This window comes from Solanum tuberosum, unplaced genomic scaffold (assembly GCF_000226075.1).
Source record: "Solanum tuberosum cultivar DM 1-3 516 R44 unplaced genomic scaffold, SolTub_3.0 scf00211, whole genome shotgun sequence".
NCBI lineage: Eukaryota > Viridiplantae > Streptophyta > Magnoliopsida > Solanales > Solanaceae > Solanum > Solanum tuberosum.
This window is the reverse complement of record NW_006239137.1, coordinates 950,878-976,708: the sequence shown is the minus strand read 5'-3', so window position 1 is coordinate 976,708 and position 25,831 is coordinate 950,878. Positions and strand designations below refer to the sequence as shown.

The 25,831-nt window shown below is 36.3% G+C and overlaps 1 long non-coding RNA gene and 2 pseudogenes across 1 annotated transcript; 2 read left to right on the top strand and 1 right to left on the bottom strand.

Annotated features, from left to right (window-relative positions):
- The first annotated feature begins 3,684 nt into the window (after window positions 1–3,684).
- On the top strand, window positions 3,685–17,939 carry LOC102580210 (uncharacterized; annotated as a pseudogene).
- Window positions 13,149–13,729, top strand: LOC107062231 (uncharacterized). Its single transcript, XR_001474502.1, has 2 exons — window positions 13,149–13,246; window positions 13,356–13,729. It is a non-coding gene; the product is annotated as an uncharacterized lncRNA (long non-coding RNA).
- Window positions 17,940–24,167: 6,228 nt separating the features above from the next.
- LOC102605887 (lignin-forming anionic peroxidase-like) lies at window positions 24,168–25,385 on the bottom strand (annotated as a pseudogene).
- Between the last annotated feature and the right edge of the window lie 446 nt (window positions 25,386–25,831).

Genomic DNA, 25,831 nt, shown 5'->3' with positions numbered 1-25,831 from the left:
GAGAAAGTGAATTGTTGTGAAGTGATCTCTACATATTGGATGACCGTCAAAGTATCAAATCTCACTCTTGGTTCGATTGAAACTTTTCAAATCCATGCTGGTATGCATTGGGTTACTAATGATAAAATTATTTTTTGTTGCCGGCCTAAAGAAGAGGTAAATCAAACACCTACTCTCCTTTTAATCTCTTATGATTCTCACACTTCCAACAAACTACTAATTTTTTGGATGCACTTGTACTTTTGTACTTGATAGCTAACTTTACTTTGGTCCTGTTCATCATTTATAGGTCATTGATGGATCTTTATAATTTGAAGTAATTGATAATCTTGATAATAACACTATTGTATAGTGGTATTTGCATGACACTGATCCATATAAAAAATAACTTCACCTTGATCAGCTTATAGGTTAGGGATTGTGCCCATGACTTGTAGTTCCTTATTAGTATTGATTGTTATAATTGATTCCCACTCCCTAGTCTTTGGCTTTTAAATTAACTGTTAGGATACTATTTTTGATAAACACAAATGAAATTATTGAGTTGTTTATGTGGGGGGTATTAAGCATCACAAAGTTCTCTTTCTAGTAGTGGATGTAACACCCCGGAAATTTATAGGCTAAACGAGAGCTTGACGTAAGGGTTAGAGGCATAGATGCAACTCCCCGTACTCAAAATAAAGGGTTTCGTGTTACAACATTAAGGTACCACCCCTCAAGGACCAACTATGGGCCCTTGAGGAGGACCCTAGGAAATTTCCCAAAACAGTAACCACGGCAGGACCCACATATCGTGGTGGGGGTCTCGTGGATGGGGCCAAATTCTCTGACCATAAACCACGCCCAACCAGGACGGGCCGTGGGTCCATCCACGGTCATAGGTCAGGGGTCCGTGGTTCAGGCCTGGAGTATTTTAGGGGGAGTTTTGGTGGTTAAGTCTAGGGGTATTTTGGGTCTTTCCGGTTTTAATTAATATTAAGTGGTGTCGTTTTAGCCTAATTTAGACCACCTATATAAGGATTTTAGACTCTTAAATTAAGTCATCCAACTCATTATTCCTAAAACTCAAATCAATTCCCAAAACATCACCCTCTCCAAATATTCTCTCTCTAGAACTCAAGGAAGAAGAAGGAGGAAGTTGGAGCTAGAAATCCCCAAAAGTTAGGGTTTGATTCCAAAGTCACGGATTCCTTTCAAAATCATTTATAATGATTGAATTATGTTATATTATGTATAAATTGATGATTTCTTATGGTTTTATGTTGAATTCCCCAAGAATCCATGCAATCCCCATATTTCCCCAATTATGATCTTGTGATGTGGGTCTTGGTTGATGAAAGGAGAATGTTATGAAATTATGCAAGTAGTGATTGAGTTACTTGAATTATGATTATATCCATGTCTAGTATAGTGAATTCTAGAAGTGTTGATTGAATATGATCTTTGATCCTTGAAGGGCAAGGTATGAGAATTATGCATGATTATGAGATTTATGTATATGATTTAAGAACACTTTGAGAGTAAAGTGATTATGATTATGATCTTGTTGTTGTGTTGTTGAAAGGATATTCTCACTTACACACCTATGCATGAATATGATATGATGTGAAAGGTTTACTCACATAATGAAGATTCTAAGGTTGAAAGGCTATTCTCGCCTACTTGAATCTAAGATATGTATATGTAGACATGGACGGTGAAATGCTATTCTCACACATGATCTAAGAGCTATCCTATGAATGGTGTTGGATTGAGTGTCAATACATTCTTCCATGAATATGAATTTAAGTCAAGACTTAATATGAACTCCGTGGGAATTAATGCTTAGCACCGAGTGGATATAGTATATAAGATGGAAGCTTTTACGCTAGTTGAGTCCGATTTCCAATGGGTTCCTTTTACGCTAGTTGAGTCCAGGTTCCCAAAGTATGTCTCATGAGATGGAAACCTTCTACGCTAGTTGAGTCCGGATTTTTAGTAGCAATCTCCTTATCCCATAAACTATGTGCCCCCATAGGTATTTAGCTAGTGGATCCACCTAAGCTAAGTGTATGGTTCTACCTTAGGCAAGTAGGGTAACCCTATTGGTATGGGTAACACCGGGGATCATGTATAGCTCACATGGTCTCATGTCGGTTAAGGCTTATTCCCACAACAAGATGAACAAGAATATAAATTATGAATTGTGGTTACTCAAGAAGCTTTTATATGAGATCTCAAGGCTTTAAATGATGATTATGACTATGTTGACTATGTTTATGACTTATGCTTTTCCACTATCTTTATGATGATGTTTAAACTTGGTAAATTGCATACTTTCAAATGAAATGTCCCTTTTAGCGTGTTTTCAATGTTTCTATGCATGGCTATCATACTTCGTGCATTTTTGTACTAACACCTACTTTTCCTACATAATCCACGAGTGTAGGGTTCGGTTCTCAAGGTGATCACCGTAGTGGCTAAAGCTTGGATTTGCTTATTCTCCTAGCTTGTTGGTGAGTCCTCATGGTTCGGATGTTTCATGTTGAAGTTTCATTTCTTGTATTTTCCTTTTGGAACAATGTTGTATGGGATATGCCCCTTTACTCATTTCGAATATTGTAATAGATGACTATGTTGAGACTTAGAGTTTAGACTTCCGCTTTTCTTTATGTAAAATTTTAGACTTGAAATTGCGTTTTTTACTCTTATTGTTCTATTGCTTATGTTATGATATGCTAAGTGACTTGTATGGACACCTTCAGGATTCTATATGCCATGTTACATCTAGGGGGTACCCCTGGGTCGTGACAGTGGAGCTTTGTGATTTCTTTGCCCTAAAGGCAACTTATGTCCAAAAATTTGAAGAAGAAAAAAGTTGTGATATATTTGAAGTGTAGACAACTACATCACAAAACCATTGAGCCATCTAATTTACAAAATATGTCAGTAGTGTATATTTTATACTAATATACATATAATATACTAGATGGACGAAGGATATATATTGGTAACTATTCTGCAACGAACAATAATAGTGGGGCAATTCCGATAATGTCACCGTGTGGTTCTTTCTAAGTGCAACTCATACCAATATCAATTATAATCTCCAAACAAAAGATATTGTCAAATGCTTCTTGGTTGATTTTTCTTCAAACACATAAGCTTTCCCTTTTTTGTTCTGTTTTTGCTTAATTTCTTCAGTGGGGTGGAGAGTTTTTAACCGCCTGGAGCAGATTCAGCTGAGTTTCAGTAGACCACCAATTTATCAGATAAACAACTCAAAGCTTTGTACCAGGTTGGTGTCTTTTTTTGGGGTGGTGGGTGGTGGGTGGTGGGGGTGTTCTTTTTGGTGTTGATAAGATCATATTTTGTAGAATTTGTTTGTTGTACCAGGTTGGTGTATTTTTTCTTTTTTGGAGGTGGGGGATTTGTTTCTTTTAGGCTAAGAAGATCATACTTGTAGTAAATATATTTTATTCTTGTTGTGTCAGCTTTAGATATTATGTTATCCCATTTATATAACTGATATCATTGTATATAATTATGAATATAGTTTGACATGTTACAGAATTTGCTTAGTTTCTTGGAAGTTTGAAACTTAATGAGATTTCTATAGTCTGTTCCAATAAAATGTCATGTTGTTTTTACCATGACATGTTAATACAGTTTTTATATTGCTTTTGCAATATTGTATATGCTAATGTGCTCTATTTCCCTTCAAAAGTTATGGTGTTTAATTTGGTAAAACTGCAGGTATTGTCTTTGGTACCTCCTTTATTTGACCGATTGATACTCATGGTGAATGGTTTTGTTAGTTAAATCTTTCTTGAGAATGTTTTACTTGTGAATCCTAGGGCTATACCTGGATGGAAACATGATTTCCTTTTTTGCTGATAAAATCTATTTGTTTAGGTTATTGATGGTCTTCCAGCTAAATTCGTGCTTGGGAAAGACGGTGAACCTCCACCAAAGTCTTTCAAGGAAGCTATGCCATATACTCAATCATTATTGACTAAAGGAAGAGCAGTTGGGTATCATGCAAAGGCTGCACCTCCTACTGTCACAATGCCTCACTTGAAGGTAATCAAATGGATTTTGGAGAATTTTTATTTTTTGAGAAGTATGCTTCTCAATAGTTGTGTTCTTGCAGGCAATGGTTTCTGGTGCAGTTAGGGGATTTTTGGATGTTGCCTTCAATTTCAACACGTAAACTTTGCTGGATGACAACATAATTAGTTAGTTGGAAAATGTTCTTAAAGTTATATATGATAAACAGAAAGTCCCTTCTAGTTAATAGCTTGTCAATTGATGCCTTGATATGACCCGTGATTTCTCTTCCTGTCACAGTTCAATTATTAAAAGTTGGTTGGAAACTTGTGATGCATGGTGATGACACATGGCTCAAGTTGTTTCCTGGAATGTTTTCTAGGCATGATGGAGTTAGCAGTTTCTTTGTAAGTCTGTTTTAATACCAGGAAGGTGAAGCATTCTTATTCAATAATTCTTTTTTCTCTCCTATTGCTCCTGTGGTGGTGTGGCTATTTTCTCCTCTCTGCTGGTGTAGTTTGTTCATTTGTTCTCTTTAATGTCTTGATTTGCGAAAAATAGAAAGTGTCTTCAGCCATGCTAGTGAAATACCATTTTTTCAGTTATTTGTTGGATCAGATATCTTGGGGGTGGAGGTGTAATCTACATCTAGGTCTAATGTCAGAATGTTGCTTAAGGTGTAAGACTTAATTGCTTTGCTTGAAATTGGTGTTGAAAAGTTGAAGTTCTTAGCAGCTTATGGAATTCATCTCGCAGGTTAAAGACACTGTCCAAAAAAAAAAAGGTTAAAGACACTGTCCAAGTAGATCAAAATGTATCTCGACATTTCTTGTGACCATCTCGTCAGAATCATGTATTTCGTCTTTTTTGAACTATATATGCATTATAAAGTTGGTCATGTTCCTCTTTCATTTTCTTCAAGTATTTCAGTTGATCAACAACTCAGGTTATTGGAGTTGAATTCCTGGCAATTGCTTAGGCACCTTGAAGTGCATCTACCTGGTTTAGTATGTTAAAAATTTTTATGCAACGACTTCAGGGATGATGGATCTGAGAGGACAAGAGGTTACAGTAGTCTGGAAGAGACCTTTTGCTGTTTGTATATGAAGGCTGCAGATCTTCACAAATCTTGGAAATCTGGGGAAGAGAAAAGGTGGTTGATGGTTTGTAATAGCCAATTTGACATATTTTTCCTCAGAACTTTTATTTGGGGAAACTGCTAATTCTTGTGTTGTTTTCTTCTCATATTTGCGTAGATCTGCTTGTGAGGACAATTGTCACAGTACTCTTGTGGCATATCATAATTTCTTAAGAATTGCAAGTGAGTGGCTATCTCATATAGCAACTGATGTGAGTTTGACCTTATAAAAGTTTTCTTTTGCATTTCCAGAAAGTAATAGATCAGAGCATTCCATGATTTTTAATTCTCTTTAATCTCTTGATTTGCGAAAATATAGAAAGTGTCTTCAGCCATGCTAGTTAAATACCATCCTTTCAGTTATTTGTTGGATCGGATATTTTGGGGGTGGCGGTGTAATCTACATCTAGGTCTAAGGTCAAAATGTTGCTTAAGGTGTAAGATTTACTTGCTTTGCTAGTAATCGGTGTTGAAAAGTAGAAGTTTTTAGCTGCTTATGGAATTCATCCCGCAGGTAAAAGACATTGTCCAAGTAGATCAAAATGTGTCTCGACATTTGGTTGATGAACGTAGTCGCGCTGACTGGACTCTGGAGTCATCTGGTAATCTTTTCCCCCTTTCTGTTTGTTCCTTTTTTTGTTAAAACATTTTCCTAAAAACTAGTTAAATCAATTGTGAGAAAACAAAGAGAACAATAGTTGCTCAAAATGATAGAACTAAAGGAGCATACCCTGTGGCAGCAACCAGAAGAAGAGTAGCAACTGCTGGCTTTCTATGTTATAATGTAGCTGTAATTATTGTACTTGAACCCAACTCATCCTGACAAATCATCATCATCATAATTGTTTACTTTTGTCTAGGTTTCATCATCTTATTATTATTGATGTGTGCAATTCATCAAAGTTAATTTACTTCGACATGTGATGCAGAAAATGCCCATCTCTAGCAAATAAAGTTTTAGCTTATATGAAAAGTTGTTCCTTCAAGGAACCGAGGCAATCTGAGTCTTGGTTAGCATTGGAAGGAAAAGATCCAGATCAATTGCCCCAAGCAGAGGAAGAGTACTTCTCTTCCCAAGGGCTTGTCTTGGCATAGAAAGTTAGATAGAAGTGAGTGATTGGAGCACACCTCGTTGAACTCGTTTCACTTTGTCAGTCTTAAAGTCATCATGAAGTGTCAATTTGCAATGCATATGAAGTACTCTTCATTACATGTTTTGCTTTTGACCAAAGTGCTAAGGCCTCGTCGATTAGGTTTGTCTCAGCTTCTAAGACATTGTTTTCATTTACTTGGTTTAGTGAGGACATAGTGCTTTTGCCAATACTGACACACTATTTTTACCATTAATCAGATGTTGAAGTAAACATATTTTCCTTCTTCGGTATATATTGAATTGATCTTCATATAAGATGTTCCAGAGTCTGCTGCTTTGAGAACACAAATTACAACCTAATTTCTTAAGTCTTATTTTCTATGGTCATACATGTAAAGTCATCCTTCCATTGAAGAACTATATTTGTGTTCTAATTGCCAGTTTTGTTAGCATGCCTGGTTGATGTTTCAAATTCCAACTAACGATTGTAAACTTATTAAACAACTTCCTTTTTCGAGAATAATTATTTCCTACATATGTGGAAATCATTACTGAACTAGCAGATACACTGGATGTTCTAGTACAATTTATAATTATTTGTACAGAAAATCTATCTTGCATATTGTGTTCGGGATTTTCGTTTCAAAATAGCTGAAAGTATCCCCTCCCCCTTTGTATCAAACGTCTAAATCATTTTCCTTCTGAATATGGTTTACGTTGGTCAATTTTATATTGTAAATGGGGCATCTTGTGAGATCCATGAACATGTTGTTGATGGTTCATCTGTTTCTTTCTGTGGAGTTACTTTTTTGTTCGTCACTACTTTATTTAACTCAAGCTTGCATTGTTTCAGATTCTTCATTATCTTGGCTTGGATCATGTTGGACATCTTGGTGGGCGCAATAGGTGCTGCCATGTTAATTTGCAGTTTCCATTGAGTTTTCGAATAAAAAAAGATGATAATACATTAATTGTACTTTCTTGGGGTGGTTATTACAGTATTCCGATGACCCCCAAACTCGGAGAGATGGATGAAGTGATCAAGACGATCGATCTAAATTCTTTACCTACCAACAATAATGATCAAGGAAGGACACTCTTGGTTTGTGCTTCTATCTTTCTCCAAGAGTTGTGTAGCTTAGTTAATAAGCTAGCAGTTATCCGTGATATTCTGGACTTAGAAGCATTTCTCTGTTATAGATATGAAGTAGTAACAACTAACAAGTGATGAAACCATTGTTGCCGTTAACTATGACATTTGAGTACTTCTCTTTTTCTATTTTACTTCTAAAAATATTTAAATGTAATTTGTACAGAATATAGGCACAAAAAAATCATATGGACAAAGTAATTGGAAAAACTACAATTAAGTGAAATATAGAAGTAAAAATAAAACCTGTAAATTAAGCTCAAAATTGATATAAAATTTTGATTTAGAAGCTACAATGCAGTCAAAGTCTGTACTTCAGGGTTTCTGACTAGTTTTCTTCTATTTGAATTTTTTAATTCCTTTTCTTAATAAGTAACAGATTCATATATTTCCACAACAATTGATATATCTCTTTTCTGGTTGTTTATTGTTCATTGGTGCTCTCTCCAAAGTAGCCCATGCACATTGAGCTCATTCCTTAACATGTTGATGCTTTCTGCCTAAGCGAGGCAAAGCACCACCTTGAGCCTCACGTAGCTTTGGGGTTTAAGCACCTCCAAATGACCTTTAACAATATTGACCTACATCTTGATCAAATTTGAAGTATTATTTCTTCTTTTTAATTTTTTTTTTATGACAAGGGAAACCCGCAGCCGCTACCCTTTGGGTGCGCACAAGGTAAAACCCCGCTCCTATGCAATAGCTCGCAAACCACATAGGTACTATGCCAACACATTACCTAATATTCCTATTGAATAGTGGAGCAAGTGTTTGTGGCATCACACTCCTCTAGTTTGTGATTATATCTTTTTCTTGAGAAGGTAGCATTTGTGTATATTCATTGAACCAGTGCATGGGTTGCACTAAAACCATATTTACAGCATGTCAAAAAAGTAACAAAACTGTATCTGAATCTAACATGAACCTAGGATATCTATAATGGATTCAGTGTCCTCTAAATACTTCTGCTTGCACCAGGAGCAAAAAAGCCTGATACAATTTAGTTTGATCTTTTGAAGATCACAACTCTTGCTCTCAAAACATCTAGCATTTCTTTCTTTCCAAACAGTCCACCAAATACATGCTGGGACAATCCTCCATCTATCTCTATCTGCAGCTCCCACCCCTACTTCTCCCCAACTGTATAAAATATGTGTGATTATGTTAGGCATAGCCCAAGCAAAACCCCCGAGTGAAAATCCTACATAGCTGGGACGTTATTCTGCACTGGAGAAACAGATGATTGACTGTCTTAACCTCTTCCTCACATAAATAACATCCAGAACACATGGAGAACTTCCTGTTCTTGAGATTTTCATGTGTTAAAACTTCTTCTCTTACCATAAGCCAAGTGAAACATGACACCTTGAAAGGGATTTTAGGTTTCCAAATCTGCTTCCAAGGCCAAAGAGAAGGTTGTTGTCCATCTTGATTTAGTAACTTATATGCAGAGTTTACCTTGAATGTGCCTTTGTTATTTCTTCTCCACCATAATCTATCATGTTCATCCCTTGTTCTTGTAAAAACTTCTAGCCTTCCAAAAAAATCAGTCACAGTCTAGATTCCCCAGTCATCTCATCTCCATATTTTGCTTGAATTACTTTTCCCAGTATGGTTGAGGCTCAAAAAAGTATGTGATAATATCTTTTGATTACTCAACAAACAAATATTTCAATATTCTGACTGTAATAATCCCTTGTCTTGTATATGTTGCACACATCTGCAGTTGGTAGTAAGTGACCGTGGAATGACTGAAACGGAAAATCATGGGAGGATCATCATTTGAGGAAAATGACTCTTTGGCACTTTTTATTGGTCCTACAAATTTTGGAAGTACATCACTCCTAATAAAGCCAACCAGGTATGTGACTATGAATTTTATTGTTGCTTAACTTCTAATGGATCAATTCATTGGTGGAAATTGGAATCACTTGCCATTTCTTATTATTTGCATGTGACAACTCTCTGCAAGAAACAGTTACTTGTGCTAGGCTATGTTGCTCGGTCTCTCCAAAAATGTTACGGCACCGGTGTTTGACCCTCAAAAATACACTACTTTTGGAGAATCCAACACGACCGGTTGACATATTTGAAGAGTCAGAGCAACATAGGTGTTAGGTGGTTAAGGTGCAGCAGTACCTCCATTTTGATTAGTATCCTTTAAAAAGAAATAGACAAGTTAGCAGAAAGTCTTGTAATATAGCTAGTATTTCACCCATGTTCTGCATGGGAGTTAATATATAACTATGCAATATTGGCTTTTCAAAATAAAAATTTGAGTAAAAGTGTCGCTAGATAAGTTTTCTCTGAAGTTCTTTCAAAATAAAACTTGAAATACAATAATTGTTAAAAGGAAGTTTATAGGTAGTGACATTTTGCCATAGTTATTGAATGTTGTCGGTGGTTTTCATTTTATTTTAAAAAGATATCTTTGATAGTAGGTGAGGGTTTCCTTATTTGACATTGTTAAGATTGGTTCCGTTGAGAAAATAATCAAATAATAGAAGTGTGCTCTCTCTAACAGCTTAAGCTTTTAGATGAGATAGTCATACACTTCAACATGGTATCAAAGTGTAATGACCCTCCTGGTCATTTCTGTGTCTTGCCTTCTGTGTGTCGTTTAGAGCATTCCTGTAGCGACCCCAAGTCATTTATGACTTGCTGGGACTAACAGTTCGGTCACCTGGTCATTCGTTTGGTTATGGTGTGAGTTTTAGTGTTTTGGAGCTTATGAACCTTGAACGATCATTTTCAATCAAAAGTTCAAGAAGATGACATCGGAATCCAATTCTGATGATTCCATTAGCTCTGGAATGTCAAGTTTGGTCTAGATTGACCCTTCTTTTGTGTTCCGAGGTTTTTGATATTTTTCCGAGCCCTTTTGTAGTTTTTGACTTAAAATGACATGTGGGTGTGGGACCCACTTTTTGTCAAGATTACCTCGTATGAAAATTTTGACAGTGCCAATGAGTCCAAAATATCAAATTTGGTATGCTTGCATATCTCGTTTGCGTGCACAGGGTTCCGAACGAGTTCGGAGCACCCCGTCGAAGTTTTTAAGTTTTGGGGAAAGTGCAGAAAAATCTGCACTTTTGGAAAACCTTAAAATCCTCATCTCTCTCTCATCTCTCAACCGAATTAGGCAATTTGAAGTGCGGGAGATTCGTATTTTCGGTGGCATCGTTGTAAAGTGTTCGGAAGTTGTCGGGTGCGCGTAGTTCGAGGTAAATTTCGCGATAAACCTGACTGTTGTACCCTTTTTCGAGCTTTTGTTTTTGGCAATCTTGTTTTGGTCATATCTCACTCATTTTAGCTCGGATTTGGGCGATTCGAAGGCCCACATGTTGGGAATTATCGTGGCTACGTCGTGGAGTGTTCAAGGAGTGTTGGGTACTATTAGATTCTTGTAAATTTCAAGTTTAGACTGCTGCATGTTTTCTTTTAAGTTGATTAAAGTGTTTTTTTCTTGCATGTTGGATTTTGTTGCGTTTTGAGCCCCGAATTGTGTTTCATTTTGGAACACAAGTTTGGGGTACTGTTTAGGGTCTCTTGACGGAGTCAAATTCGAACAGTTCGGTGCGGGTCCCACGATTCCCGTTTTGACTCCAAAATTGACTCGTCTCCGTTTACTATGATTTTGGTGTATAAACGACCGTAATAACATTGTGACTCTATTTTTGGTAGCGTGGTAGCATTTTGAGGCCGTTCGGAAAGGAAAAACTCCGAAGGAGTGATTTTGGAGCGCGCATGATCGGCCTACAGGTAGGCTACGGCTTCCCTCTCTTAGATTGAGCTCGAGATTGTGAATGCATGTTGATTAGTTGGGATTTGGGTTGGTAGTTATTGAATCATGCATAGGTGTTTAGAAATCATGTTTCGGCCTCTTTCGGGAATTATCGGGTAACTGTGACCATGCTATGTGTTACTAATTGACCCTCGTTGCTATGTGGAGTGCTTGAATGCTTGATTACTGTTTATCTGAAGCATGTTGGGCCTTAGTTTAGGTTTGACTAGGGCTTGCCTTAGAAATACATGATTCAAATTCGATAGGCCTTAGTTTACCCCCGACGTCGCTCGATCGGCTTAGATCCCTGTAGACTGGTATAGAAGACTTGAGTCGGATAGTTTGGGCCTTACTCCGACGATAGCTATCCTTATTTTCCCTGATGTTACGGCTTCAAGAGTTACGTCGGCGACATTAGTTCTACTTCGCGATTTGAATTTGATTTTTGATTCAGTTCCAAGGACTTGCATTGATTGGCTAAGTGTGGACGGTATTCCACGGACATTTATGAGCATGGATCGATTGGGACTCTTTCAGCAGCTACATTGGCACCTTTATAGAGCATCCGGTTTAAGGTCGGGCCTCTATCGCCTAGATACTTATATAGAGCATCCGATTTAAGGTCCGGCCTCTATCGCCCAGATACTTATATAGAGCATCCAGTTAGAGGTCCGACCTCAGTTACTTGATACTGTGATTGGTTACTTGGGTACTTTTGGTGAGCATCCGGTTCGAGGTCCGGCCTCCGTACTATCAGATTTTACTAATTGTGGTTGAGGTTCTGGTTCGATGTTCTCCGTTCTTGGGTTCTCATATGCAATTTTCTTTAGTTATAGTTATTCTGCTCATCGGGCTTATGGGGGTCCGTTCGGGTTTTAATTAACTTGCGCACGCGTGTACCTTCTGGGCTTATGGGGGTCCAGTTAGGTGTAGTTAGCTTATAAATTACTTTAGTTAGTTCTTTCTACACTCGTGTGCATTCCATTGTTACTTAGATTTCCGTTCTTGACCTCTGTTTGTGTTATTCCTTCTTTTCATATTGCCTTTACTTTTTAAGTTCAGTCGGTCAATGATGCCTACTGGGTACCTACTGTTGTGGTACTCACGCTACGCTCTACATCTATTTCGTGATGCAAGTCCAAGCACCATTGGCCAGCGTTGATCCAGTTTGGAGTAGTCTGATTCGGAGACGGGGGTGAGCACACGGTGTTTTATACTATTTCAGTCTCCATCTGTATATATAGACTTGTCTTTTACCTTTCGAGACAGTCCAGTCTCTGTGGTCCACTTTTGGGACTTTTACTCGTTTTGTTAGTAGCTTTATATTAGTGACTTCCAGGTTTTGAGAGGGATCTTTATTTGTATATATGTTTTGATTTGCTTCCGCCTGTTTATATTGTTATCTTAAATTTTGCCTACTCTTGTTTAGTTTCTTCCCTCAGACCCATTACTTGTTGTTCCAGGTTACGGGTTGGCTTACCTACTGGTAGGTTATAATAGGTGTCATCATGACTCGAGGAATTGGGTCGTGACACAGAGTCAGGTCCATCCCAATTTCTTTGTTCACCGATGTTGGGCCCCCATATTATAGTGTTCACGCTCCAATTAACGAGGTCTGGGCGTGCGGGGGAGTGTTAAGAATTCCCACATCGAAAGAGGGATGGGAATTTGGTCTACTTATATGGACTTGGACAATCCTCCCTTCATAAGCTAGCTTATGAGGTTGAGTTAAACCCAAGATCGTATCAGAGCAGGCAAAGTCCTGAGATCGAATCTCACCGCCACCCAAATCAAAAAGAATTTCCACGTGCTTGGCCCATGAAAAAAAAAATCAGGCCCACACGTGATAGGGCGTGTTGAGAATATAATCAAATAATAAAAGTGTGGTCTCTCTAACAGCTTAAAATTTTAGATGAGATAGTCACACACTTCAACAGGTTCAATCATCAACTTAATAATTTATTTATCAATTATTCATAAATTTGGTGTTTGAGGTGGACCTTGATTCAACATAGCTCTTGTTGATGGTAGAAACTTTCAAATCATTAACAGGTCTGATTTGGTAGTTTATGTTGTTGATTCTGAGCCATATATAATGTTTGATAATTGTAAAGAACAAGTGTCAGAATGTGTTACATAGTGATGATGTTTATCTACGTAGGAGAATATGTGGGCGTGTGTTTGGATATCCTGTTGCCTTCTGCATCCACAAGTGAGGCATGGGCTTGAGGAATTGAATTCTACATTTTTCTTCAAATTGCTTTTGTGTGTATCAGAACAACAAATGAGAAAAGTTCCTGCACAGACCACAGTTGTTCAAGTCACCTGTAATTCATCCAATTACTAGTCAATATCTTTAAATTGTTTCCACTTTACCATACTAGTTCTACGCTTATTTAATACTCTTACTGCATTTTTATTGGCTTATTGATTGAATGGTAAAGTGGGATGGCACAAATCTCTTATTTTTAATCATATGGGAGTTAAAGGCAACTTAATCTAGTTTGATGTTAATGATGTAATCACAGTTTTACATGGGGTGCTTCTCCTATGTTTTTCACAATTTTTTAAGGTTTCAGAGTATCCCAGTTTATACATATGCTTTCTGTTTCCGGGTATTAGTGGTTGTTATCTTGGTTTTTCACTAGAAAAGGGACTAGGCACTGCTATATGCAATTTCCCACAAAAATCACTTTTGTAGATTTCCATCCTTCTTATTTAATGATGGAACTAGAAGGGACTTTTTTGGGGGCTTAATTCAGTCTAAGATTGAGAGTTTACCTTAATGGCTCATGATAGTGAATGCTAGTTCATTTGGAAGTGAAATTCCTCAGAATAAAATGAGCTTCACCATAGATCTAACTGAAGTATGCATTTTCAATATTGAGAGTTTATACTTTGACTCCTGACAACTTGTCATTGGAGCACCTTGAATTGACTCAATCTAATGGGAATGGTTAGAGTTCTCATTAGTCTTGGCGCTCAAGTCTGACAAGATAAATCAGGCTCGACTGAATATCCTATCTGGTTATGTTGTGGCAACACTCTTTCTATGAAATCGAAGAAATAAATATCAGCATATAGAGTAATCTAGATATATTATTTCAGTTCTGTCATTTCTTGTGACCACCATCTTGTCAAGATGATGTATTTCGTCTTTTTTGAACTATATATGCATTACAAAATGAGTCATGTTCCTTTTTCATTTTCTTCAAGTATTTCAGTTGACCAACAACAAGTTATTGGAGTTGAATTCCCGAGAATTGCTTAGGCTCCTTGAAGTGCAACTACCTGGTTTAGTATGTGAAAACTTCTTATGCGACAACTTGAGGGATGATGGATCTGAGAGGACAAGAGGTCGCAGCAGTTTGGAAGAGACCATTTGTTGTTTGTATATGAAGGCTGCAGATCTTGGAAGTCTGGGGAAGAGCCAATTTGACATATGTTTCCTCAAAACTTTTATTTGGGGAAAATGCTAATTCTTGTATTGTTTTCCATGTAGATCTGCTTGTGAGGAAAATTGTTACAGTACTATTATGGCAGCATATTATAATTTCGTGAGTGGCTAATCTCATAGAGCAACTGACGTGAGTTTAACCTTATAAAAGTTTTCTTTTGCATTTCCAGAAAGTAATAGAGCAGAGCATTCCATGATTTTTATACAATTTTCTTATAAGTTTTATTTAATATTTTTCAAAAACCTGTTAGACGACTTATATTTGGAGTAGCTGCTATGCTCGTTTCATGTTTGATGCTGCTGAGCCTTGTGTTTCTTCTAGGAAAGCAAGTTTTCTCTGCAGTTTTCTAGTGCCAATAATCACCTGAGCTGGTGGCATTTGGATGGGATTTTTATTCTTGTGGTAATTTTTATTGTTGTAATAAGCATGGGATCCAGTTCGGTGGTGGAGGAAGAGCAGTACATATGTCATTTCATGACATCCTCGCTTTATTTGTTATCTCTCCGAAAGTAATGCAACAGTGCTACTACCTTTGGTCTAAAGACGAATCATTATATCCAGATTTGCTCAATTTTTGAGAGGATGGCATCAAAGGTGGTGTTAATTGGACTAATTTTTCAAAATGGTTAAGAGCAAGTGGGAAGAACTTATATAAAGTTGTTCCAGCTGGTTTCAGTGATCATCCTAATCAATGTAAGCTTAGTTTCTCTTATGTGGTCTAGACGGTCAGAAAAGAACTTTATGACCATAGTTTCCTTGATGCAATTGTTCCCAGGGTGTCAGATTTTACATTATATCACTAAATATCAAGATGTTGCAGGTAGTTATGATGCTACTTTATGGCTCAGATAGTTTATGTTGTCCTAGGTTTCTGTTCAACGACTATTGTGTTGTGCCATGGTGTATACTTTCCAAAATCGTACGCTTTCTGTTCCTCAAGTCCAAAGAAAGGCTTGGGGTTTATGTTTTAGGGATTCGATTGGCTTGAGTTAAATATATTATTGGTCGCTTTTATAGCTATTGTTGCAGCAGCCCGTAAACTCAATGCTTGTACTATTTCTCTTCCTGCTAGCATTTGGTATTCTTCTGGTTCCAACCAGCATCGCAGGCAGTGGGTTGAGGTCAGTCAAATCTTTTCAATATTCATCCAAATTAGGACGTCTTTGTCTTTAAGGACTGCCTAATACTAGTTTCACAAGTTTTGTTTTTCTCCTTTTTCCGTGTCAGGTTGCTGCACTTTACTACATGGGAATGGCAGGCCATTTTGGTCTTGGTAACACCAACACCCTAGCTACAATCGATGTTGCTGGGGTTTTTATTGTAAGTTTCTTGTGCAAAAATATTTAATATTGTGTTTCATGCTAATTTCTCGTCAGCTTCATATTGAATCTGATGCTCTCCGTTGATTTGATTACCAAGGTGTGTTTAACCACTCAACTATACTTTCTATGAAATGGAGAAAAGAAATAGCAGCATATAGAGTAATCTTGATACATTATTTTCAGCCTTGTCATTTTTTGTGACCATCTTGTCAAAATCATGTATTTCGTCTTTTTTGAACTATATATGCATTATAAAGTTGGTCATACTCCTCTTTCATTTTCTTCAAGTATTTCAGTTGGTCAACAACTCAAGTTATTGGAGTTGAATTCCTGGCAATTGCTTAGGCACCTTGAAGTGCATCTACCTGGTTTAGTATGTGAAAACTTCTTATGCAACGACTTCAGGGATGATGATCTGAGAGGACAAGAGGTTACAGTAGTCTGGAAGAGACCTTTTGCTGTTTGTATATGAAGGCTGCAGATCTTCACAGATCTTGGAAATTTGGGGAAGAGAAAAGGTGGTTGATGGTTTGTAATAGCCAATTTGACATATTTTTCCTCAGAACTTTTATTTGGGGAAACTGCTACTTCTTGTGTTGTTTTCCGTGTAGATCTGCTCGTGAGGACAATTGTTACAATACTCTTGTGGCAGCATATTATAATTTCTTAAGAATTGCAAGTGAGTGGCTAATCTCATAGAGCAACTGACGTGAGTTTAACCTTATAAAAGTTTTATTTTGCATTTCCAGAAAGTAATAGAGCAGAGCATTCCATGATTTTTATACATTTTTCTTATAAATTTTATTTAATATTTCTCAGAAACCTGTTGGACGACTTATATTTGGAGTAGCTGCTATGCTCGTTTCATGTTTGATGCTGATGAGCCTTGTGTTTCTTCTAGGAAAGCAAGTTTTCTCTGCAGTTTTCTAGTGCCAATAATCACCTGAGCTGGTGGCATTTGGATGAGATTTTTATTCTTGTGATAATTGTTATTGTTGTAATAAGCATGTGGATCCAGGTAGTTATGATGCTACTTTAATGGCTCAGATAGTTTATGTTGTCCTAGGTTTCTGTTCAACGACTATTGTTGTTCTTGTGCCATGGTGTTTACTTTCCAAAATCATACGCTCTCTGTTCCTGAAGTCCAAAGAAAGGCTTGGGGTTTATGTTTTAGGGATTCGATTGGCTTGAGTTACATATATTATTGGTCGCTTTTACAACTATTGTTGCAGCAGCCCGTAAACTCAATGCCTGTACTATTTCTCTTCCTGCTAGCATTTGGTATTCTTCTGGTTCCAACCAGCATCGCAGGCAGTAGGTTGAGGTCAGTCAAATCTTTTCAATATTCATCCAAATACGACTTTAAGGACTGCCTGCCTAATACTAGTTTCGCAAGTCTTGTTTTTCTCCTTTTCCCGTGTCAGGTTGCTGCACTTTACTACATGGGAATGGCAGGCCATTTTGGTATTGGTAACACCAACACCCTAGCTACAATCGATGTTGCTGGGGCTTTTATTGTAAGGTTTTTGTGTTTAATATTGTGTTTCATGCTAATTTCTCATTAGGATGCTCCCCATTGATTGATTGTCAGGGTGTCTTGAACCGCTCAACTATACTTTCTGCTTCACCAATGTTGTACCTCCTTAGAACGGTGATGTACAATTCTGTGAAAGACGCTAGTAGTTTCATAATTTTCGAGAAAGGCTATATTGGATCGCTGCTCAAGAGGACACTTGGTTTTCCTTGTTTTGTTCCGTTGGGTTTGAATTCCATTCTCTTGATAGCTTACACAATTGTGTTGCTATTAATGAGAAACCATTTATTTGTTTGGAGTGTATTTTCTCCCAAGTAAGTGTCACTAAAAAGTTGATAATTTGCTTTATCATATATTTTGTATGGAGACTAAGAGTGACATTTTTTTGTTCAGGATGAAAGCCTTGTCTAAGTAAGATTATATATATATAGAGAGAGAGAGAAGAGATTTCAAACAAAATAACTAAATATGTTTACTTTAACTATTCATACTATATTTTTGAAGCAACTTTTTATGAACCATTCGTTTGATTTATTGATTATCTCAAATATGCTGAATAAGTAATAATATCAAAAGTCTTAGTCTAAATCCTACAAAATATTTCAAACTATATTTATTTATATTATAAAATATATTAAAACCGGACACCTTTTCACATTGAAGGATTGTGACTTTTCTGATGGGATGTGACTTTTCTGAAGGGTTGTGACATTTCATTTTTGCAAAACTTTACAATATTTTTGAGATATGATTAATACAACAACATTTCAACTCTCAAAAATTTTCAAAATGTCAATATTTTAGTTTGTTATGTATCTAATATATGTTTTTTTATTTGTTTTAAATGAAGGAATACAATTATTAAATAACATAAAGGAGAAATTTAGTGAGAGAATATTTTTTAAAAAGGAACATATCACTTAAATTTTTCATCAGTTACAAATTAAAAAATAAACGATAGGGCACTCATCCCCCTTGTTCATCAAATTTTCAATATCGATTTTTAAATTTTCATTGATAATACTGTCAGGACCCAAAATGAGTCATGAGTGGCACCCACACTTAACCTCCTAGGTGGGCGAACCAATGAATCTAACCCCAACTTATATCAATTGTTCAACTACGGATAACAACCATATGCGTAATCTCAAACTTATTAAAGTAACTAATAAAATAAACCTCTAATGTCTAGTACATATTATTCTATCCCCAAAACCTGAAAGTCATCACATCAAGAACATATATTCTCAAAATACCAAGTCTAAGAGTATTAAAGAAATCAAAATAAATAAGTAGAATAGTCTATGTCCGAAATCTAAGGACATCATGCCATGACCGAGAGGATCCAACACGAGCTAAAAGGAAAAGCTCACCCTGAAATCTGATGTACTGGAGACTGGCTAGAACTGAGGGCGAGTCGAAGTCGATGGTACACTCGCTGCACTCCACAAAAAGAAAATGAAGAAAACACAAGTAGGGGTCAGTACAAGACAACATGTATTGAGTAGGTATCATTGGCCAACTCAAAATAGAAACTAATATGCAGTAAATAATAGTTAAAATTAACCATGGTAGTTAGGAGGTGGAAAGCAACAACCAACATGAACAAGTGATAACAACGCCAAAGTAAGTATGTAATTAGTCAACAATATCAAGAACACACATGAGGACTCAGAAATCTAAGGACATCATGCCATGACCGAGAGGATCCAACACGAGCTAAAAGGAAAAGCTCACCCTGAAATCTGATGTACTGGAGACTGGCTAGAACTGAGGGCGAGTCGAAGTCGATGGTACACTCGCTGCACTCCACAAAAAGAAATGAAGAAAACACAAGTAGGGGTCAGTACAAGACAACATGTATTGAGTAGGTATCATTGGCCAACTCAAAATAGAAACTAATATGCAGTAAATAATAGTTAAAATTAACCATGGTAGTTAGGAGGTGGAAAGCAACAACCAACATGAACAAGTGATAACAACGCCAAAGTAAGTATGTAATTAGTCAACAATATCAAGAACACACATGAGGACTCATGCCTCCACACCAAGCTCTTTTGGGAATTGGGTTCTTTAAGTTTGAGTACATTAAGTTGTTTAACATGTTTTCCTTTAATTTTATCGTGTCGGAACGTGACACCCGATCCAATAATATCGTTAATTTATCATTTATTATCACCACTTTTCAATTCATTAAACATGAGGACTCATGCCTCCACACCAAGCTCTTTTGGGAATTGGGTTCTTTAAGTTTGAGTACATTAAGTTGTTTAACATGTTTTCCTTTAATTTTATCGTGTCGGAACGTGACACCCGATCCAATAATATTGTGCCGGCTCGTGACACCAAATCTAAATATATCGTGTCGGAACGTTGTCATGCCTCAAATCCCATTAAGATGGACAGACACCTAATGCCCTAAAGGCCTGAGAGAACCAACATGTAACCTGTGCTTACTATGCATATAACTAAGACAATCTTAAAGTTGTGACAAGTTCACATAGGATGCCACGATACGAACCAACATAGTAAACCAAAAACTTATATACAAGACTTGGTCGTTGAGGCCACAACTTGTTAAGAGACAAGACACAATTGAACTATATACATTAGTCTGCAAAGCCTTTAAATAGAAAATCTTAGTTAAGGGAGGGACAAGACCCCGCCTTACCCTTAACGTACAGTAACAAAATAGGTGCCAATGACTCGGTAAGCCCCAAATCAACCTGAAGCTTCACCAATAGCAACTGAGTACCTGTGCTCCTACTAAAGAGGTCTACTAGTTAGAGTATATGTGCCTGCAGAATGAAATGCAGCATCCCCATAAGGGACGTCAGTACGAAAAAATGTACTAAATATGTAAGGCAATAATATATATAAAACAAGGCTCAAATGAAATCAAGTATCCATATATAAGTGCATAGATCAGAATAGAGACCACCTTTGTTACTCTTGTGGGAGCATATATGTTACATTATTTTCTTTACTTTTATGTACTTTATAATCTTTGTAGGGCATGTAATACAAATGACTAGCTGATCAGTGGTAGAAGGGGATGGCACATGCTATACATTTTAACCCCCGAGATGTTGTCCTCATAATTACAGAATTTGGGATAGACCCATGCTAGGCTTTCGCCCCTGAGCTGCCACCCTTCTATACCAATTGAGATCGGTCCATGCTAGGCTTTCATCCATGAGATGCCACCCTTCTATACCAATTGGGATCGATCCATACTAGGCCTTTGCCCATGGCTGCCACCCATAATTATACAAATTGCTTCGCTTGGATTCTTTAATCTTTGAGATTGTTGTTTTGGTGGTCATAATCATTTTGTGATATTTGAAACTACAGACCAGTAGTAGAAGACATGAAAATAATAACTTCATGGCAGTAACAATGACATAAGAAGCTATGTAACATCAATGCATTACGTGTTAGTTTAAGTGACACAATTGACTTCAATTGACTAACAAGAGAATTCACCAAGCTTGCTTTTGCAAATACCATTTATATACTAGCACATATGAGGAGGATAATTACACAAATGTAGAGAAATGGGCATATAATAAAGTAATTTGACACGCTAAGGAGAGGGGGAAATATCGTTATCCATATTATAGATCATACGTTGCCACTATGTTTCCTTTATTAGGTATAGAACTTAGGAAGTTCACTTCATTGATATTAATCGCAAGTATTAGATTTCATGCCAAGGAATATGGAATCGAATATACTTACATACCTTGCTATACAATTTAAAAAGTATGACTTAAGCTCCTTCTCTTCAAATTACTAATCTAAAATAAAATAAACTGTAAGACTAGTATTAGTAGCTAATCGACCAATTTGAGCTACTTAATCTCACCGAAATAGTAACCAAGCAATAAGCATGTAATTTATCTAGTCAATGTTTTCTTTCCTTCCCTTTTCCTTTAGTCGCGTCTATATGCTATACAACTTTTGTATCAGGTCCTCCTCAAAACTCCCTGCAATATTTAATTCCTTTGACGTCTCCATAAGTTCTCCATACTTCCAGTCACATCCCTTATCATAACATACATAAAACAGTCGTTAAACATAATAATGTAACAGAAGCAATATTAATCACGGTTTCTGATCACCAACACTTGACGAGCTAACATTACTTTTAAAATGCCCAAACAAGCTCATAATTGAATTTAAAGGGGACTCCCCTCCATGGTTGTCCCAACATGCACTAACCACCAGAACATCCTCCACAATATTACACTATGTAATATAAATAATTTCCAACTCACTAACACATACTAAATGTCCTAATTGACTCAAGCACAAGAGGGAGAAAATTGAAGTAGCTTACCTTTGTTGGAAAGAACTACCACTTGCTAAGACTTGGATTCTTCAAGGTAAAGGTTGTCCTCCTCAACTTGTCTTAACTTATACCTTCCAATAGCTAATTGCAATACCTACTTGGGCCAGATTAATGCAAGTAGGTAGTAGTGTACTTGGCCCAATAGCATGGTCAAAAGAGTCTTAGTAGGTGATGCACCTACTTGGCCCTTTGGGCTGGTCAATAAGTCAAAGTAGGTGATGAACCTACTTGTCACCTACTAGCATAGTTAAGTCAGGCAAGAACCTCAATATTTTATTCCATTTCTAGACCTTAATACCTTTAACTTAACTTAAACCTTATATACACTAAGTCACTTTAAACTTTAGACTCAAACACCACCTTATGATCTCAAGTTTAAATACTTCCATCGACGTCAACTTAATCGGATCGCATTGAAAATCAACGGACAGTTCACCTTAAACATCTTCTATTGAAACCGAGTCCATAACTATACCACAAGGCAATTTATAAGCGTCATATAAATAGAACTAGTACACGTAGAATACGAGGTGTTACAGTACACATGCTGAAACGTGCAAGGCATCACATCACCTTCCAAGCTAGTTTAAACCAACACTAATCATATAAGAAACATGGTCCCTCACCTATACGATAAGTCTATGTCAAGTATCATATGAATCAAACTAACTTATGCGTAATACGGGGTGTTACAAACGTGACACCCGATCCAATAATATCGTGCCGGCTCGTGGTACCTGATCCAAATATACCGTTAATTTATCATTCTTTATCACCGCTTTTCACTTCATTAATAATATTTCATCACGCCTTTATTCAAGGCATCACTTTGATAGAGAAAATTCAAGATTATGGATCGCACTAGATTACATTAATTTGATATTTTAAACAAAAAATTTATATATTCAAAAACTATACGAAAAATACTATAAATTTCAATTATTTTGCAGATCAATATGATGAAAAATACAACGTAAAATGTTAGTCAAAGTTATTACCGTTTGATTCTAAAAAAGAAAACTATGACAATTAAAAGTGGACGAAGATAGTATTAAGGACCATTTATTTTTAGCAGGATATGTTGCTGTTCAAGGCTTAGATTACTCTATCATTCAAGTGAAATAAGCATACAGATTTATAAGTATAGATGCTTATGAAAGGTAAAGGTTAAGACAAAAGAAGTAAATGAAGCATTATTGCACCAAACATGACACGAGAACTTTTTATTTGCATAAGAAAAAGTACTTCTTATAAGAGGCGAATCCAGGATTGGAATATAAGGGGCACTACTAAGAGTGACTCAAGGGTAAGGCTAGGAGTGACATAAGGGTAACGTTAACATTTTTTGGAGAAGTCATTATCATAGCATTTTTTGGAGCATGTTTTAAAATAACATTATTTACATCCGGAAGCATTTTTCCAAGCCAATCAAAAAACGTAAAGAAAAAGACCTTTATTTTTTGAAGACTCATTTTCATCATGACCTCGAAAAAACAATCCAAATTCCAAGAGGAACCTTGCCACATTAGTAGAAGCCTCTAAACGAATTTGATGCTCACTTCTTGTTTTCTCAAATTGCTTGTTAAAAATAACTTGAATGGATTGAAATTGATTCTCAAAATCTAACATCTTGTTGAAACACCTATTGTGGACGCTATTTACTTCCCCAACATGTAAGTTGAATCGTTCCAAACTATGATTCCAAGTCTTAAAATTAGTTTTCGTGAAAAAATCACCACATTTCTCTTTACATAAGTCTATTCATCTCAAATCACAAGAATCAACAACAAATTCTTACGAAAAAAAACGATTAAAAAGAAGAACTTATTAATTTATGCAGAGAAAATAGGAGTAGGACTTTAATTATGTAGTGAAGAATACTTGTAGGTTGTAGATTTTCTAGCAGTGTTATATTTTTTTTTAGAGTTGTGCAAGTTGTAGATTTTCTAGCAGTCTTATATTTTGTTTAGAATTGGGGAATCGAACTCGCGTGGTTGCGCTGCAAGTGAGCGACTTCAACCAATTCACTCAAGTGACTTTTAGTTATAAGGGTGCACAATTAAATATATAATCGTTTATCAACTATCTATACATATATATACAAAAAAAATAATTAAAGTTACCGGGTGTACGTGCATCCTCACGGGTGCATGTGGGTCCGCCCCTGCTTCTTACATAACAAAGAAAACTAAACGATATTACACTTGAATACATCAAACATACAATTGTATTTAATCCAACATATTAATTCTTAAAATAGATATTAAGAGAAATAATAATTATACATACATATTAGAAGAACTAGCTAGTTGACACTCGCACAAACACTTCTTATGATTCCATTTTTACCAGTTAGAGGAGTAATATCTCCCATTTTAATCATAGCAGCAGTAAAGTCAGATGAAAAAGCTCTAGGGCTATTACTATATTCAGTAACAATGTTGTCTGTAGATCCTCCATTAAAAAGAAGTTGATCCGATTGAAGAAGACCTTTTTCATCGATGAGGTTTTTGAAATAATTATTATCTAATTGATTTGGTGTAACAAGATCAAGAGGTGCAAGATTTCCATTCTCTCCTTCTTGAGGGCATGCACGTCTTCTAGTGCTAGCAAAACCAGTATCAATGTTTGTTCCATTGTCATAAATACGATCACGGAATAGAAAACACTGTGCTTGGCCTATTGAGTGAGGCCCTAGATCGAGATGAAAGTGAAAGTATTATTAGTTTGAATTTTGAATTTATGATAACCATAATAAATGTTTATTGATTGAATTACCTGACAATGCGACCATGTCTCTTGTGTTAAGTCCTTTGTTTGCGAAGCCAGAAATAAGTGTATCGAGAGGGTCAAAAGGATTCGGAAGATCTGTTTCTGCAACTGTCTTACTTGTTGTCGTTGAATCTCTCCTTCCAAGTTTTACTGTCCATGACGGACCTCCCACCTGATCGATATTATTATTATTTTTATAATTATACATATCTAATATCTTGTTCTGTCCAAAAAATGTTGACATGTGAATTAACTTACAGCAGCTGATGCATCTCGAGCTGCAACAGCAAGTATGTCAGCACATGAAACCACCCCGGGACAAATCTTTTCTATTTCTGCTTTTGCATCTTCTATGACACCATAACCTCTTACAGACCCAAGATTTGGCAACACAGTTTTCTCACTTACGATTGAAGTTGTCTCGTTCAGTAAGATCGAAGCATCACAACCCTAAATCAAATATAACAACATTTCAACAATTCACTTCAAAAACGCCATGCATAAGAAAAACATAACTATAATCTTTCAACCAACCTGAACAAAACAATCATATATGAAAATGAAGGCGAATAAGGGAATCAGCCATGCGACGTTCACGTGAAACTGCTTGTCTTATGCTAGTACGAATCGTGTTGAGTTCATTAGGGCAAGTGTTATCATAGAACGTCGCGGAAAGTTGTGCATGGCATTGCATGCACGAAAGCAAAAGAATAGAAAATATAGCTGCATAAGATCGATTTGAAGCACTCATAATTTAAAAATGTACGTATACTATATATTATATCAAGAAAATCAAAATATTTTAGCTTTTCAAGAGTGAAAAATTAGTAATTAACTTAAGAAGATGTGATGAAAATTGAATGCCTAAGGGACTCTATTTATAGGCACTTTTTTTTTTTGGGTCACTAATGGCTGCTATCCGTGTTAATAACTTTTTATATATTTATTTATTTTATTTGGCTGACTTTGAATTTTTTAAAATGCTTTAGGAATTAGATTCTTGAATTGTAATTTTGTATTATTGTAATTTGTAAGCAATATATAACTGTTACAAAAAGCTGAAAGGAAAAAAAAAAAAAGGAATAATGGATTATAACTTTGCTTTCCCACTCAGTATCATACTTAATTCGGTATGAATCGGTGTTTTTAAGTTTGATCTTGATATTTTATAATACGATCGATTGACAATTATAACTT